Raw genomic sequence first — 12,063 nt, forward strand, 5'->3', positions numbered from 1 at the left:
ACATTGGTTTTGATTTCTCAAACTGTCTTTGGTGGTGCTTGCTTCATATCTTAGGGTGTTAACTTTCACCATGTCTTATCTTTTGTTAATTATATTTATTTCATGTTTCATCAAACTAACAAATTTTTCATTTTATTTGTATAAATGAATTATACCAAGAGCCTTACTAATCATGAGGTAAGAGATATCATGATTTTAAAAAGCTTCTTCTTACAATACAATTAAAGGAAAAAAAAAAATAGTTGTGTATGATTTAAGGAGAACATTGGAGATGTTAAGACAGTTGCGATACTTCATGAGAGAAAGTCAGAGATGGCTAAATATTGATGCTTTGATTGCCCTTCCCGTGAGAAAAATGAAAAACTTTTCAATTTTAAACTTTAGGTGGATATGGGATAATGGAGGAGCTGTTAAAATTTAATGAATATTTTAAGTTAAACAACATTGTAAGCATACCTAAAAATATTTAAATGGACATATATGATTCAACAAGAAAACAACAATTATGAAGCAAGTAACGCCTATTTTCAACAACAATGTTTTGAAAACTCGAAATCGAGTAGAGTGAAAAAACATTGTAGGCAGACACAAAAGTTGGATTCAAAAAATCTCAACTCATCATTAAAACCATATTTTAAAAAACTTGAATAACAACTTCCACCACTTTCCTCCACTTCCCATCAATGATGACAACCATCGAGCGCTATTGCTTCGTAGTAATCAAACCAACTATAGATTAATCTGATAAAAAATATAAAAGCTATCAAAATATTAACAATAGTTTTGATTACCAAACCGGGAACCAAAACAATTATTGATATCTGATCGATGTTTAATAAATGAATTATTTTCAGGTAAATTATCAAAGATAAGAAAGCTTTGGGTGAGTAATATCAACATCAAAGAAGGCCTCAACATCAAATACAATAGATAAAAAAATAGACCAAAAAAAAAAAAAACAATAACTCAACACAAATAAACAAAAGCAAATACAAATAAAATAAAATAAATTTTATAGATAATTTTAAAGAAAATAAATAAAGCTAATTATAAAAGAATCTTTCATTTCAGATAATAGATAAATGGTTTTGGAACTTACATGAAAATCGAAGAGTGTTCGAACGAAACTGATGGGTTGAATTGGATTCTACCACAAAAAAATATGTTATTGAGGAGTGCGACGCAGTGAGAGCGAATCTGATGGTGAAAAAAATTATTATACCTTACCCTTCTTCTGATGCTTTAGTCATATGCAAATAGGAAATATCAACAATAATCACAAATAAGAGATGAAGTAGAGAATTAGAAATTCCTACACAACTTTAAGTTGTTTGTTATTAATTATAATGGACAAGATACTATTCTTAAGTTAACAGTTATTATGCATTTAAAAATGTAACGATCATTGATTGATGTACTGAGAATATCAAAAGTAGAACACTTAATATATTATGATATTATGTAACATTATTAATGCTTATAATCAATTGGAAATAAGAAACATCCATAAAATTTAGGTAGAGGAAAAACAATCCCCTAAGAAACTTTTTAAACTGAGAGAGGAATTATTTTACAAATTATATTATATAGAAAACTAACAATGGACATTTGAACTTATTAAATTTGAGATTAATAAATTCATTAATTTAAGGAACAAAAACGCTTTGGGTTAATCAGCATCAATTCAAAAGAACATAAAACAAACAGCAAATTAAAAAAAAACATTTACATATATTTTTAACGAAAAACAATACCATTAACTATAAAAACACTTGCATTTGAGGATAAACACTGTAAAGTAGAAAGAAATGAAAGGAATAAAGCGTGCAACTATCAACAAGAGAAGAAAGCACTATTATTAGGATATCAAAATTTTTGAAGTAGATAGATGCCGTGATTAATCTCTTCCGGACCATTGATTTGGACCAACGTTGACAATGATGGGAGAAACCTTTATTGCCATTCCTGGAAAAAATGAAAATGACAAAGAATTAAATTTGGAGGTATGTAAAGAAATCAGTGTAGGCCAGGGAGAAAGGAGATACAAGATTACAAAATTGCAAAGCATAGAAAATTGATGAAATAGAAATTTAGGTTCTTAAAAGGGAGAAGAAAAAATTGCCAATTAATGAAGAGAGGGAAGCATGAGAGATAGGGGGATTTCAGTGAGCAAACTGCGCTGAGGCAAATTACCAATACATAAAAGAAGCCTAATCTAACTTTTAGAGAATTATTTAGATGTAGTAATATCATTGACGTGCATCTAGTTATGAAGATCTTAATTTTTAAAACTTGTTATAAAATTGATATTGGTATATCAACAATGATGAAACAAATAGAATAATGATGAGGCTAATGATTACGTTTTTGAAATTTGAAGGAAGTGTTTGCATTGGAAAATTTCAATGCAAGAATTGATGACATTTAGATAATTGTTCTCAAAATTAAAAACACCTTCTCCAAAAATTTTCTATATTCCCTTCAAGAAAAATGACCTTAATCAAAGATTGTGATAAAGAAAGTAATCCAAATGAAGCCTTAATCTATGTGGAAAGTGACTTATTAATAAAGAATTCACACATTTGTTATACACGTGCAGCATGACATTTTTTTTAATGTATCTGAGATGCGTATTTTTATTATAAAATAACTCAAACTACCAAATTAAACTTTAAGAGACTTCGTCCAATAAAAACCGCAATTTCTATTTTTATTTATGTTTATTACCTCTCTAATTTCCTTTTAAAGCGTCATTTACTCCCGATTTTTCTTTGTCTAGGCGATTGTAGTGAAAGAATCTTTGAGGATGGCGGGGGCGGTGACCGAAGGTCACCTCCCCGCTCAAGCGGAGGCAATCTCTCTCTTTTCCATGAGACCTATACTTCCCCCACCATAAATCATATTTACCTTCATATAAACCTAAAGACAAAATGACATTTTATTAATAAATATCAAATTGCATAGAATGAATAGATCGTAAGAGCAATGAAGCTAAATTTAGTAAGTTTTCTTATTTCTTACTAGTTCTTTGCCAAGCTCATGAGCAACATCATTGAAATAAGGCCTTTTTCTGGCTCTACAACCACTAAAAACACATCCTTCTAAACCTTTATGAGTCCTTATCACTTATTTCTTCAAATTTTTTTCTGCTGCTTTCTCCAATTTTCGGACATTACTTCCCAATGATTTTTCATCACTAGCAGGCTTAATCATATTAGAAATGTAAGTGATTAACTCCCAATCATGAGCTTAAGAATCTGAGTTTAGTTAAAATGCCATAATTTTAACTTAATTTTAAATTTATATTTTATGTGACTCTTTAAAGTCTATGATCATTTGTGGCATACTAAGTGTTGCGACCACCATAACATTAACCTAAAGTTAAGAGGGACACATGAAAATATAATACCATATAGATTAATTAAAAATATATGAAGGTGAAATAATAAGTGCATGACCACACCAATATACCGAAATTTTTTCTCTCTTCCATTCATGTACTTCCCTAAATGTATGGCAGGCAAACAAGACAAAACCTTTGCTTTTGTGCTTATTCAATTAGTGATTTTGTGCAGATTTTTTTTTCCTTTATAATATGTTTTGATATGTTACGCATCCTGTTCTCAGCATATTTACTGCTATCTATTACTGCACCACTATATGACACAATTCACTCTTCTATTATTGCCAACCTTTTCTTGGAACCCATTGCATACTTTATCTGTACATATACCATGTATGCTTTTGATACCTCTCAGCCTAAGATTTGTTGTATTTGGTATTGGGACCTTCCCAAATTTACTGCTATATGATTCTATATTGGTTTTTTTGGATGGTTGACTTATTTTTTTTCTCAATTGTAGTTATTTATTCGATTGGAATAATGATGATAAGTCTGATTATTTCTCATTTAATTTTTTAACTATTTAATATGATTTGATTCTTTATAATTTATTTGCTAGAACTACTTTTTGACAAAGTAACTGATAGATATTTCTTATTAATAATTTTGACCTACCGAACTCTTAATATTTTTTTTTGTTTGAACTTATATACTTCTGCAGTTTTATTTCTGAAGATGCTTCTTTTGGTTGCGCGCTCTATTTAAAGTTTATTTTCATTTGATTTCTCTTGTACATTCAAAATACTTCTCCCTTCTAACTTAACCTGGCTTTAAGTTTAAAGAATGATAAATTAGATCTTATTAATGTCTTGTTTCTTAGGTTTATTGGTTTCGATTAGTTTGTCTCTTAGTATGTGGTCTTTGTTTTTCTTGTAGCTCTTTTCCATGTTCTTTCTTCTAAAGTATCTCACTTTATTTAGTAGTTAAAGTTGACTAAAATTATATGATTTGCATCTTTTAACATTATATGTATGGCTTCTATTGTAACATTGTGTTAATGTTGTTCTAATGAGCTTTTGTTAGTATGAGTGCCATAGAATTTTTTCTCTCATATAAATTTATGTTTGTTTATATATATATTTTGTATGTGGAACAAAGTGAGTTTAGGGTCTCTTTCTCATAGCTTTACTTTTCAAACCACAATCACAATTTTATTTTGTTTGGCTACTATTTTTTTATAATTTTCTCATTGTTTTCTATTTTTTTGTAAGAAACTGCTTTTTTACAATCAACTTGCTCATATGTAATAGCTTTATGAAACATTTGATGGGTGTTCTCACTTTCATAAGAGAATCAGGTTATGAAATCAAGCTATAGTATCTGAATTTTCTTGGCTTTGTAAATTCATTAAGCTTTTGATAAAGAAGTTTTTAATTATTTATATTTATATATTTTTTTAAAAAATTCCTTATACAAAAATGCATTGTACATATTTCTTCTGATTATGGAATGATGAGCATTCTGATTGTGATTGCAATGTATTGCATTCTTTGATTAATGTTGTTCTTGTTTTCTTGTTATATGCTTTAGTGGGAATCAATCTTGTTGCTTGTCTGTGAAATTCACATCCTATTTTCCTTGAGGTACGTTTCTCATTTATATACTCCTGATACTAACATTATATCTTGCTTAAGACATGGATCACTAAGAAATTAATATTTTGTCTTCATCTTACTTGTAATACCAAATAATATGTCATTTGTTAATAGGTAATCATGTATCATACCTTCAATGATATGCTATAAAATGTCTCTATCAAATGCAATTTTCAAAATTTGACAATGGGTGGTTTGCATTTGGGAGTGATTGTTTGAACTATCATCAAGCTATCATTTTATCACATTATATTAATACTTCAAATTATTCACATGGTAGAAAATACGTTATGGATGATGCTTATGTTACACAATATATCATAACAATTTAAATGAAATTAAATAAATTAAATATATCAGGATATGACTCTTAATTATTTATTATGATCATTAGGGCACTCTACATCAAAAAATGCATGAGAGTTGAGAATTTGCAAACACTCTGATGCATCTTTAACGTAAAAAAAGCTAACAAACCTATAGAAAACTTCATTAATACCATAAGAATAGGCACTTTTGTATTATCTATTCAAGAAGATAATAAGATAATGTGATTTACTATAAGAGTTCTAGATTGGCTCTCCCTCAAACCATAATGTTCAAGTTATTATTCCTACAAATCACATGGTAGATAAGATTTAACTTATGCTCAGCAAAACTAGTTTGCAAATAAATTATAAATCATTATAGTTCAATTCATTTACTACAACTATTTTCTTTTATGTTCCTCTTTCAATTCCTTCAAACCAAACTTAACCGAATTGGAAATGATAAATAAGTTCAATTTAATTTATTCTTAATTTTCTTTATTTATTTGATTGAGACTAATAAGTTAAATTTTGTTAAATTTTTTTTTCATTTTACAACAAACTCAATTTCCATGCTGGTGCTAAAACAATAAAAAAACATTAAAAAAGTCACCCGCAATACTATAAACCTCACAAAGAATTATCAGATTAATATAATCCATCGTCCTTTGCAAATCACATTTGAGAAATTATCACAATGTGTTTTCTTTTATTTATTTTTTGTTGAAATATGCAAATAGCTTTAAGAAAAAAGATCTAGATACAAGCTAAAGCAAAGGCTCGTATTCCTTCTTCAACAAAGAACTAAAAGATGAAGGGATGCCAGCAAAACAGGAACTATCAAAACAAAAGTTTCTTTAAATCCAAAGTAGCACAAAGGTCGACAACTTTATTATAATCTCTAAGAAAATGGAGAAAAATTACCTTATTGAAGTCGGCCAAGAATAGAAGAACTTTATCTATTCGGTTGTAGCTTTGCCACTTAGCCTTATTCAAGGAATTTTGAATAAACACTATAATGTTGAGTTTATCACCTTCAATTATTACTCATTTGTTATAAATCATCCAAGATTGAATGAAAATTCTAATTGACATCATAGCATCCATCTCAAGTTGAGATATATCTCAATGAATTCTTCTTTCCCCAAAGGCAAGTAATAATCTTCCTTTGTAATCTCTAAAGATACCTCCAATTCCAGCACTATTTGAAGTTTGGAGACACACATCAACATTAAACTTAATCCAACTTGGCGGTTGAGGGTGCCATGTATTTTGGAACTCCTTAAGGAGATTAGTACCCCAGCTATCTATAAATGGATTAAACAGTTTAATAGCTGAAGAAAGAATGTTTGCTGCAATAACAGAGCCCAGACATGAATTCTTCCCATGGGCAACTTCATTTATGTTCTTCCAACAAAAGTACACCGCAGTGCAATATAAATTTACTATATTAGGAGCAAAAGCAATGAGATTTTTCAACACTCTCAAACATTCATCTAAAGAGCCAAAAATAGGGATATAAAAACCCCACTCTTGAATTTTTCGTAAAACATCCAACAAATGCTTACACCGAACAACAACATGTTTAAAATTTTCCACATCCTGATAGCTTCTAACACATAAATCATGATTTGTAAGCTTCCTATACTTCAAAAATTCCTTTTTTGGAATGGCAAATTTGCTCATCCTCCACTAAAACAGCTCCATCTAAGAGCTAAGCTTCAGCTTTTTTAACCACTTTGAGAATCCCACATCTTCCTCTATACTGTCATCGTATCTGTAAGCTTCATAAGCTCAAGCAGTAATGGGTTTTCTAGAAAGATGGAAAATCTCCTCCAAATAATCATCAGCAGCCTCATGTAAATTTGGATTTGAAAGAATAAAGTGATAAGATCCTCATTAAAGAAGCAATGTAACTCTTCTACCTTCCAGCTTCATCACAATGGGTTTTCACATAACATGTTTTTCATAAGAAAATGCATTATTCAAACTAAGATTTACATGCATTACAGTTCACGAGAATAACTAAGCAGATATCTAGATTAACAAACATAGATTTTTTTTATAAAAAGGAAAACATTGAAAGGTTCTTCAAGGCATCAAGAAAATATTAAAATTACTTAAAAAAAAGTATCAATAACAACAGTTATGTAAACCTTGTGTTAAATATGTTATTTATCATATTGATAATACAATATAACATAATTGTTAAATTAAATTAAAGAAATTAAGTACATTAATGGAACTAAAAAAAATACATTAATAAAATTACCTTCATCTTTAACTCCTTGATAATTATCAGCCAATATAAAGAGGGCTATAGACATCGTACCTATGATTACACTTTTTTTGATTAATTATATTAGAGTAGGTTAATGTATGGCTATCTTATGCATGCCCTGTAAGTAACACAAACCCTGTATATTAACCTATCAAATTGATTAGGTTCAATAAGATTATGAAAGAAGAAATTTTTAGAAATCCTATTTACCTAAATGCACATGAATTTTTGTATCTACGTAGAGTTAGTTTACTTACTACAATCTGTGTAGTTACCATTTTTAAAAAATATAATTAATCACCCACATATTATTATGATATTCTCTCCTTATATCGTATTATGTCTCCTATAATATAAAATAATTTTTTTTATTTCTTACTAATGCATTAACTGTTGTTGCATATTGCATACTTTTGTCTTTGAACAAGGCAAACACTATTAACATCTGTGAATTTGTCTTTTATTTTGATAATTTTACTTATTAAATACATTTTCTAAATAGTTGGGATCAGTTTTGATGAAACATATTATTATGCAAGAAATATATATTGATCTCTAATGCATTATTCTAATTCTACTATTTTCCATTTTTGAAATGTCCATATAGCAATTTTTTATTCATTATTTTGAGATCTTATCCATAATTACATTGTGGTTATAAAATTAGTTAATTCAACTTTCAAAATTTATTAAACTTTGGTTGTTGTTATAACTTGTACTCATGAAGATATGAAATGTTATGAATCATGGCCTCAAGTTAAAGTATCATAATTAAAATTTTTATTTATTTATTTAATTCATGATGATAATAATTTGTTTTATTTCTTTTAATATATTAATTGTTGATGTAGATTGCATACTTCTCTTTGTGAACAAGGTGAACAATTATTAATGTTTGTGAGTTTGTCTTATACTCAGATAATTTTATTTAATAAAAAATATAATAATGTGGAATAATGTTTCATGAAAAGTAGTGATGGATTTATTTTCATTTAACAACTGCTTAGATTTACGCAATTTTTTTAATTGCAAATAATTTTTCTGTTCGTTGAAATTTTACTATTATTTACTTATTTTTTTATTTTCATTAATTTTAATTATTTTTTTTTCTCTTTGTTGAATGCTTATGAGTATTGTTCATATTTTCTTTCAAATTTTTGTATCATTTAATCTATTAATATTTTTAAATTTTTTATAAATATTTTTAACTTGGAGGGTAAAAGGAAAAAATAATATCAAAGGAAACGATATCCTAAAATGTCTGTTGAACAAAAAAAAATTGGCGTGATAGTAATATTGCTAGAAAAAGAAAAAAGAAGTTTTCTAATTTTGAAATTGCTTATTTGTTGTCAACATCAAATTGTTCAGGTTTCTTTTTACTAACATAAAATTATTATGTTATTTTTAATTTATAATTCTTAATAATTAATATGTTTTATCTTTTTTTAAATAGATAGAGAAGCTTCTAATATCAACAATTTTAATATTGATTACGAATAAAGTTTGTTAGAAGTACACTTTCTTAAATAACAACATTTTTGTTGTTATTGTAATGAAAGACTATTTTAATTTGAACCTCCAACATTTTGCTGTAATAATGGAGAGGTTGTGCTTGCTCCGACAATTTTTCCAGATCTACTATATGAATTATTCACACCATGTTCACCTAATTCAAAAGAATTTAGATGTAAGATTAGAGCATATAACAGTATATTTGCATTTACATCTTTTGGAGCCCATATACATACAAATTTGGCAAATGCAATATAAGGAATTTACACATTCAGAGCTCAAGTTCAAATTATCATAATATACCTCATGTTACAATAGGTTTAAATGGTTCATGTTATTTCCAATTATATATTTATAACACTGATGTTAAAACAAATAATCGATGAATGTTAGAAGATTTAAATCTTTCAGAGGAATTGGTAAAAAAAATTATGGATATAGTTTATATGACCCTTTGTAATATCCAATTCTATTCCCAAACACAAAGTAACAATATTGGTAAAAGAATTATACTTCCACCTTCATTCATTGACCGACCTTGTGATATACGACGAAGATATTTAGCTGCAATGGCTCTTTTTCAACACTTCGGAAAACCAGACCTGTTCATAATATTGACATGTAATTATGATTGGCAAGAAATTCAAAATGAGTTAAATCCAGGTCAAACAACACAAGATAGACCTGACCTAACAACACATATTTTCAGGGCTAAATTATAAGATTTAAAGGATTAATTATTAAAGAAGTCAATTTTTGGTACTATAGCTGCCGGTCAATGAGTATGTTCTAAAACAAATGATGCATGGTCCCTATGGAACTTTCATGAAAAAAGGATTATGTAAGAATAAATATCCAAGATCTTTCTTAAACCAAACTATATTTGGAGATGACTCATATCAAACTTATCGAAGAAGACAAGATGGTCTTCAAGTAAAAGTAAGAAATTGTTTCTTAGATAATTGTTGGGTAGTTCCTTACAATCCAAATCTATTATCAAGATAAAATTTCAGTGGTATTTTCACATAAAAATAGAGAATGAGATTTTGATGAAATTCAATAATATCAAGATGGCAGATGGGTATCAGCACCAAAAGCACTATGAAGAATATTTAAATTTGATTTAAATGTGATGAATCCATCAGTGTGTAATTTATAATTGCATTAATAAGACCATCAATTAGTTTATTATAAAGATGGTCAAAATTTACTTGATATAGTTCAGACCGACATCGGGAAAAAAACTATGTTGACTGAGTTTTTTAATCTCAGTAAAACTGATTCAGAGGCAAAGAAGTATTTGTATAGAGAAATTCCTCAAAAAATATGTGTGGGATAAAACAAAAAAATTATGGAATAGGAGGAAATAATATGAGCAAATCGGTCATATAAATATAATAAATCCATTAGATGGTGAAAGATATTTACTCAGAATTTTATAAAATCATGTATGTGGACAAACATCATTTTTAGATTTATTATAAGTTTATGGAACCCAATGCTTTACTTTTAAAGAACATGCAGAAATGCATGGTATACTAGAAATATATTCTTATATATCAGATTTCTTAAATGGTGCATTAAATTATCTAATGCCAAATGCGCTCAGACAATTATTTGTTATTCTTATTATCTACTACGAGCCAACTAATTCTCTTTAATTATGGAATGATTACTACATGGATTTTCATTATTATCAAAGCATTAAAGGTATTTCTTATGATGCTTGCATGCCAAAAACATTATTATATATTAACTTATTTCTTGAGAGAATGGGAAAGTCCATAGATGATTTTGACTTTCCTGAATTGCCACATGTTGAAGAGATCTTTTAGGATTTAAATAATGAGCTCAATAACAGAGAAATATCTGAAGAGAAAAATGTCATTACTCCAGTTGAAGATATAAATATAATACATACACTTAATAAGAATGCATTTGAAGAAATTATCAATTGTGTTAATCAAAAATGTAATGGCATGTTCTTCATAGATGGTACTAGAGATACGCGTAAAACATATTTGTATCGTGCTATTCTTTCAACTTTAAGAAGTGATGGTTATATAGAAATCGTAACAGCTACGTTATGAGTAGCCGCTTCAATTTTGCCTGGAGGTTGAACAGCGCATTCAAGGTTCAAAATACCAATAAATTCAATAAATACATCATTATGTGAAATTAACAAAAAAAGTGAACTTTCTTATGTTAAGATAGTTGCTATTTGCATGCTTTATATTTTTGTAACTTGTATAGTTTTGATGATTCCAAACTTTATTATTTAAATGTGTAGTTATCTTCTAACAATTTTAGAAGATTTGTATTTGCTCTAGTGTGTACTAACATTTCAGGAAAATTTAACTCTAGACTACGAAGTTTTCAAATCAAATTCAGCATGAGATACTTTGTGAAATTTGAAGCTTGTACTTTTCTTTGAAATAAAATTGAAAGGGAGTGATTGTATTTTGAGTGAATAAAAACATACACACACACATAAGGAGATCATATAAATTTTATACTGATCGTACCGGACGATATCCATTCGTACGGGACGAACAGACAATTATCTCCTATTGAGCACATGGAACGAATAGGAACTTGCTTAAAAATTTTTCTAAGTCCTATTCGTCCAGGACGAAATTAATTATCGTCCAGGACGATCTGGTCTCTGTAAAATTTTCGTCCAGACAAAATAAATTATCGTACATGATGATTGGTCCTCTGTAAAATTTTTGTCCAGACGAAATTAAATATCGTCCAGGATGATCTGGTCTCTGTAAAATTTTCGTCCAGATGAAATAAATTATCGTACATGACGATTGGTCCTCCGTAAAAAATTTGTAAAGACGAAATTAAAAATCATCCAGGACGATCTCTTCTCTGTAAAAATTTTGTCCAGACGAATCAATTTTCGTCCAAATGATTAACCGACTTAGAACAGTTTTCAGCAGTTTCTAGAACCGACCT

At 28.3% G+C, this 12,063-nt stretch overlaps 1 pseudogene; it reads left to right on the forward strand.

Annotated features, from left to right (window-relative positions):
- The window catches only part of LOC110113920, a 29,310-nt pseudogene that overhangs the window by 325 nt on the left and 16,922 nt on the right, over positions 1–12,063 (forward strand).

Source organism: Dendrobium catenatum, unplaced genomic scaffold, assembly GCF_001605985.2.
Source record: "Dendrobium catenatum unplaced genomic scaffold, ASM160598v2 fragScaff_scaffold_716, whole genome shotgun sequence".
NCBI classification, from domain to species: Eukaryota; Viridiplantae; Streptophyta; class Magnoliopsida; order Asparagales; family Orchidaceae; genus Dendrobium; species Dendrobium catenatum.